The sequence below is a fragment of the Muscardinus avellanarius genome, assembly GCF_963383645.1.
Source record: "Muscardinus avellanarius genome assembly, chromosome: 10".
NCBI classification, from domain to species: Eukaryota; Metazoa; Chordata; class Mammalia; order Rodentia; family Gliridae; genus Muscardinus; species Muscardinus avellanarius.
The window spans coordinates 82,143,208-82,150,340 of NC_137796.1; positions in this window are offsets into that span (position 1 = coordinate 82,143,208).

Sequence of the window (7,133 nt, forward strand, 5' to 3'; positions counted from 1 at the left end):
TAACCAGGAGGACGGGAGCTGCTGGAAGACGCTCATCGCCTGTCACTGGGGTGAACAAATCTGAATGGCATGTTGTACCATTCTCAGAGGTCCCAGTGGAGTGGAGCCTCTTGATATGGGATGCGGGATGCAGACCTCGCCAGCATCCTTCAGTGGCCTTTATCCTTTCCCTTCTCTTGTCTCTTAGAATCAACCCTCAAAGGCTCACCCTTGCTCAGCAGCTGTATTCCCGGTTAAAACACCTGGTGCACAAGTGCAGTGTCCCCCCAAGGGCAACTGAGACCCAGCAGACAGGTTTTGTGCCCGGTGCAATGGATGATTCCATCCAGTTCTTACTTTAGAGCAGTCCCCAGAGGAGGCGGAAGGGAAGGCTGGAAGAAATGAGAAGTAGAGGATGTTGCCGTGACCTGTGAACAGGGGGCTGGCTGATGGCAGTGGGACAGAGACAGCAGTCACTGAGCTGGAGAGAGACGGAGCTGTTGGAAAGGGCAGGGAGAGCTGGCGGCCCACGTTATGTCAGCTTGGAGCCCCAAAGCTGGGAAACTGGATAGGGCCATAGGGGAGAGCTGGTGTGGAAGAAGTAGGCAGATCCCATTTAGCCAGTGCCCTCCCTGTTTACAGAAGCAAGGATTCTGTGCAATGTTCTGCAGAGGCAAATCTATAGAGACAGAGCAGATCAGTGGCCACCTGGGGGTGACAGTTATTGCTGCTGCTGGTAGAGAGATTGGGAATTGGGGGGCTGTGGAAGCAAAAGTGTATGGATTTTATTTTTGAGGGGGTGATGGAAATGTTCTAGAACTGACTGAGGAGATGATTCTATGATTCTGTGATCATATCAAAAATTATTGAATTATAGACTTTAGTGAATGATATGGTTGTGATTGATTGATGATTAAATCCAGGGGCATTCTACCTCCAAGCTTTTATTTTACAGCCCCAGCCCTTTTATTTATTTGTTTTTTTTTTGTTTGTTTGTTTATTTGAAGCAGGATCTCACTAAGGTTGCTGGGGGCCTCACTAAGTTACTGAGGCTAGCCTTGAACCTGCAATCTTCCTGTCTCAGCCTCCCAAGTACTGGGATCACAGACGCGCACCACCACGCCCGGCTTGGTATGTGATTTAGATCACAGCACAGCCTTTCTTTTAACCAAAGCACTAAGTGTAAAGTTATACAAGCCATCATGGGGTGGGCCGCGGGAGGGGCCTTTACTGGGAAGGACCTCAGAAGTCTCGTTACTCAACTGCCTTCTTTGCCAGTGGAGCCGGCCTGGTACCTGCCATGAGACAGGGTGAGGCAGGACTTGATCCCATTGCAGCGACCCAAGTACCACCTCCCGTCACCTCGCTCCAGCCCACAGCACATCTCCCTTTGGCCCACAGCCTGCTGAGAGGTAGGCGACAAATTGGAGGAACACCCTCACGGCATCGTCCCCACCCTGCCCTGCCTGGTGAGTCTGGCTGCCCCTCCAACCCCCAGGGATCTTCTGGCTGCCAAGGAGGCGGCCTGGGAGGACCCAGCTTGGGTGGAAGGACAAGACGTGTGGTTCTCTGAGCAGGAGGCTTAGGAAATTGAACCTGACACCTGGCAAGGCCCACAGCCTGGGCAGCAAGTCGGCGATCCTGGCCACGCTCCCTGCCAGGCTTGTCCAGGCCAATTCCTCGCCGGGGAGCTGGCAGAAGCCAGAGCGGGCACACCCCAAGGACCACGGGTGGCAGACCGCCCATGGCTAATGGAAAGGCTCAGAGATTGGTCATGGCGGGCCTGACAGTATGTTGCATGTTGATGTTAACAATAGGGGAGGGGGCTGTGAGTTCTTGCCAGAGGCTCTAGGATTCTCACAACTGCTTCAGAACACACGCTTGGACCACTTTTTTTTTTTTCTTTTTTGTGGTACTGGGGATTGAACCTGGAGGCATTCTACCTCCAAGCTACACCCCCAGCCCTATTTTTTTAATTCGTTATTTTGTAGCAGGGTCTCACTAAGCTGCAGGGGGCCTCACTAAGTAGCTGAGGCTGGCCGCGAACCTGTGATCGTCCTATCTCAGCCTCCAAGTACTGGGATTACGAGCGTGTGCCACCGCGCCCGGCTTGCTTGGGCCACGTCTGGAGTCTTCCTGCCACCACTGCTCAACCCTTGCTGCCAGCAAGAGCCCCAGGCCCCTCGGCCTCGGATGCCTCCGCCAACCTCATTGTCCCTGCTCACAAGATCTTAGGCCCGTGCTGGCACCCAAGCACCTGGCCACCTCCCAGAGTCGTCCCTGCAGACCCTCTACCAGGACCCGCCTCCACGCCCCCAGTGGTACAGGGCTGCTCTGACCCACCCAGTAGGGCCTCTGCTAGCTGTGTGGCCAAGGCCGGGGCCTTGCTTCACTCCTGGAATAGCAGAGCCTGTCCCCAAGTCCCACTCCTGACTCTTGGCACCCAGGCACCAGGCCTGCCCCTGGGTTGGCAACCCCTTGCCCCGTCCACTTCGAGCCTGGTGCTTCCGTCACCCTGGCTAACACAGGCAGAAAGCTGGGTCTCCTTCCCATCTGGTGCCTTGTCTGGAGCCAAATGCCCAACAGCAACACCAACTGGCCAGAGGCGGCTCCTGAGGAACGATCAGGTTCCCCACCATGCCTGGGTGCACGTTGGAGGAAGGCCTGGGCCAGGAGTTCCGCTAAGAAACTCTTCTTCTTGTTATTGCTTTCACGGTTGCCGTGGATGGCCTCTAGTCCCACTGCGCACAGCAACATCCCCACTGCCAGCATCATCACCCTCACTCCCGTCCACCTCTGCAGCCTCACCTCCGCCCGCACCTCTGTCCTTACCCCCACCCGCACAGTCGATGCCACCCACCCCGGTGGGGACCCTGACATTGCCAAATACTTCTAAGTAGCCAGGCATGCGTCTGAATGGAGAGGTGACCCTGGGCGGGAATGCGTGACCGGGACTGCGGGCCCCGGCTGCCTCGTGGCTCATGTCTGTCCGTGAGTTGGGCCTCTTCCCTTGCATGCAATGGTAGCCAGATGGTGGACGTCTGTGCTGACTGGCTTGGCGCCTGGGCCTGAGCATCTGCAGATGGGCAGTGCGCTGTCAGGGCCACCTGCGTCATGCGCCCTGGGAGCCAGGAGCCTTGTCCTCCTCACATCTGGTCTGCAAGAAATCAGGGGATCCCAGGATGGGGAAGGGCCAGAAGCGGGAGTCTGCACGCTGGCTGTGCACGGTCTCAGGGTGGCCTCTGGAAGTTGCTGCCTCTCCCTAGCCTCCCTTTTTCACCTCTAAACAGCAAGAGAGGGACTTCCTTGCTTCCAATGGAGAGCTCTGCAGGGTGCAAAGCATATCTTGGGTCCCCAGGGTCCACCCCGAGGGTGGACTGCACCGCAGGGCTCCTGTCTCAGACCACCTGGTGCCTTTCCAGCCCCCACCTCTCAGCAGTACAGAGGCCACTGGCTGTGTCTGCTAAGCCTCAGCCTCCTCATGTATCAACAGGGGATAAAGGATGGAATTCGCCGCTTAGGACACTAGCAGGATTAACTGAGCTCAGCCAGGCACAGCACTTAGTTTAAGTTCTCTGTGAGCCAGGCATGCAGGGCAGGTCCAGCCCCTCCAGAGAGGGTCAATGGGGAGAATTGCTTGAGGTCATCCAGTTAGAAATGTCAGGGCAATGATTTTGAGCCAGGCCATCAGCCTCCGGTGCCTTTTCTGAGCTCCTATTGTCTTGGGAATGTGTACGTAGACTGCGAGGGGCACACAGGGACACTGAGGCCCAGCCCCGCCCTGGGAGCCAGAGAGGGGAAGACTGGGCACCGGGCAGCAGAGCTGGGCTGGGAGGCGGTGTGCTAGTTCATGCCTGGCAGCTGGGCTCAGCAGGATGTACTCAGGAGCTGGACAGGGATCCCAGGGAGGGCTGAGCTGGGTGAGAAAACCAGGAGGGCTTGGAAAACCAGCAGGAGGAAAAAGGGCGTCCCAGGTAAGGGATCTGAGTAAGCAAGTACTTGAGACCAGGCACTGCACGTGCGAGGTCCAAGAGGACGCGTGCCCCGCCTGGCCCACAAGTAAGAAGAATCCTGGTTCCTGAAGGTCACATGCCGAAATCATCCTCACAGGCCACCAACCCGTCCATTCATTCCAAGCAGACCCAATGCCAGAGAAGAGCAGAACTGGTACCCAGGCTCCCCTCCTTCCTGCCACTCTGGGCTGGGGTTGTCTTGCTCCTCATCAGCAAAATGGCCCATGGTCTATGAAGATGGTGGTTAAGGGCAGGCCAGAGTCTTGGGCTTTCCTCTCTTCTTGTGATCCTGTTTCAGGAATCCACATCCAGAGCCCTTCTCAATAGGGGCCTTTAGGGATCCCAGTTGGTAATGATGGGTACAGTAAAATGTCGGGATTCTCCAGAGTGGCCTCCTTTCTGGGCCTTGTACTCAGGCCCTAGGATGCTACCCGATCGCCCTCACGGGGAGCCGCCCTTCAATAACTGACCACCAGATGCCAGGCAGTAGGCCATCCTGCCACCTTCATATCGTACTTGGAAACTGCCACTCGAGAGGTCAGGTAATTTGCCCAAGGTGCAGACCGGAGCCGGGCTTGGTCTGAGACCTGTCTGATGCCCCGGGGGGAAGGCGACGAGCTGGCCAGGGCTCTGGGAAGAGATGGAAAACAGGATGAGCAGCTGCTGGTCGCAGCCAGCCGCCAGCGGGCCGGGCTCCCTGCCACCCACGGTCCACCTACTGCTGCCAGAGCCCGACGCCGCCTGCACTGTGGGCGGCTGGAACGCCCAGGTCCCTCGGCCGACAACCTCTCTCCCCATTGCCCTGGCGCAGGTCCCCATGCCAGAGGACCTGGATGTCCAGAGCTCCATCTGTAAGCACACCCCAGGCCTTCGCCCCTGATAGCCAACCCTGGGGCTCCTGAGCAGGGGACAGAGTGCTTCTGTGCCCGCCCTGGCTGAGACTGGACTCGGGCCTGACCTCTGGGCTTAACCATGAGAAAACCAGGTTAGGCCTCGCCCCCTCCCCTGCTGCCCACTGCCCACCTAGGGGGAGAGGAGCCAGGTGAGATCAACGTGGGAGAGAGAAGACCCAAAGCCTGCCGGTCAGCGGCCATTAGAAAAAAAAGAAAGTGAAGTCCCACATACCACCTCGTTTCCCCAGAAGGCCCTGGTCACACCCCTGCACACCTCCCCCCTGCTCTCCGGTGTCATGTCTGAGCAGGCGAACCTCACTTGAGCCCCTGCAGGCCTCTGGGTTCCTCCTGACCCCGGCCTCTCAACGCCACCCATTGCTAAACTTGGTCTGCAATTTTCTAGCCAGCTCACCCAAATTCATATTCCCTCTCCTCTCCCCTCCCCTCCCCTCCCCTCCCCTCCCCTCCCCTCCCCTCCCTCTCTCTCTCTCTCTCTCTCTCTCTCTCTCTCTCTCTCTCTCTCTCTCTCTCTCTCTCTCTCTCTCTCCCCCCTCCTTTCTCATACACCCCTCCCCTCCACCCCTCACTGGTGGTTAAGGGGTCACCACGCATGCCTCCATCAGAGCCCTTCTGTCCCAGGTTCTCCCTCCCTGTCCATCCCATGGACAGTCCAGCTGGCCTTGCAAAAGCAACAAGTCTGATTGTGTCCCCCAATACTCACAGCCTTTCCTGGCTCCCTGTTGGCCACAGAGAAAGTTCCAGTGCCTTAGCCAGATGCTCCAGCCCCTGGAGTCCTGACCTCCAAGGCGCTGGTGCTGAATGGGCCTCATCTCCCCCGTAGCTCAACCATCTTCCAGGTGAGACATCGCCGCTTTGGAAAGCTGGGCTGTCCTTCAAGATGTAGCCAGTACCCCACCCCCATGGGCATGCCTCCCTCCTCTCCTCCAGCCTGGGGACCGGCCATTTGCTTAGTCCTGGCTGCCCTGGCATCCTGGGGGACATGCTGAGTGTTATACTTAGGGGCAGATGTGGGTCTCAGCCTGTCTCCCCCACACACCCCATCCCATATGATACAGAGGCTCTGAGGATCAGGAAACACAGGTCAGGGCCAGGAAAGGGGTGCAGGGAACACAGGACAGGCCTGGGCAGCACTCTCAAAACCACAGAGTCTAGGGCAGCCAGTGGGATCTGGGAGGCAAGGAGAGGCAGGGGTAACTGTGTCTGATGGGATGACCCAGCCCCTGGCCCCAGGGAGACCGGTTCTAAGGCAGCTTAGTGCATGGGACAGCTTGAGTTTAAGTTTTTGTTGTTGTCGATACTGGAGATTGAACCCAGGGGCATTCTACCTCTAAGCAACATCCCCCAGCCCTATTTTACTTTTTTTATTTTGAAACAGGGTCTCACTAAGTTGCTGGGAGCCTTGCTAAGTTGCTGAGGCTGGCTTTGAACCTGTGATCCTCCTTGTCTCACCCAAGTACTGGGATTACAGGTGTGTGCCACCACACCTGTCCTGAATTCATGCTTCATCTCTTCCTATCTGTGTGCTCTAGAGAGGCTAGAGCCGCCTACCTTCTCTGAGCTTTCCTTTCCTCGTCTAGAAAGCCAGGCATAGAAAGCAGGAAGTGCTAGCAAGACACATCATGGGGTATTCACCATCTCTTCTCCTGCAGGGAGCTTCTGGTTCAATGCAGGATGCTTGGTGAAGGTCCCTACTCAAAGAAGCAGGGCACTGAGTCCTCCAGCCTGAAGAAGGAGCCACCCTGATGTGCCCCCTGTGGTAATATGAGGGAACAGGGTGGTCCAGAGGTTCCTGCTCTGGGAGAAGGGGCTGCCTGAGTGTGGGTGCAGGGATCCCTCCCTGCAAGGCCATGCCCTCTGCACTCCTGGGCAGCCTAGCTGGGCCAGGCACAGATGGGTGCAGCGCTGGCCCCACAGCTAAGGGCAGGGCCGACCCTGTCACTGGGCCTGGCCCAGGGCCTGGCTCCTCGGCCAACACTGCCTGGACACCAGCCACCTGAGTTTGGATGCAGGTTTGTGCCAAGTGGTGCCTATGGCCAGGCCTGAGCCCACCGACTCCCCCAGGCAGGCCGTGAGTGGGGGCTTCTCCAAGTGGAACTACGTCTCCCCTCAAGGGCAGAGGCACCCCACACACTTCCCCGCCACTCTCCCTGCCGGCAGACTGGACCTTCATGGACCCACCTCGGGCCCTTTCTAGAACCCTTCCCTAACCCCTCCAACAAATTCACTT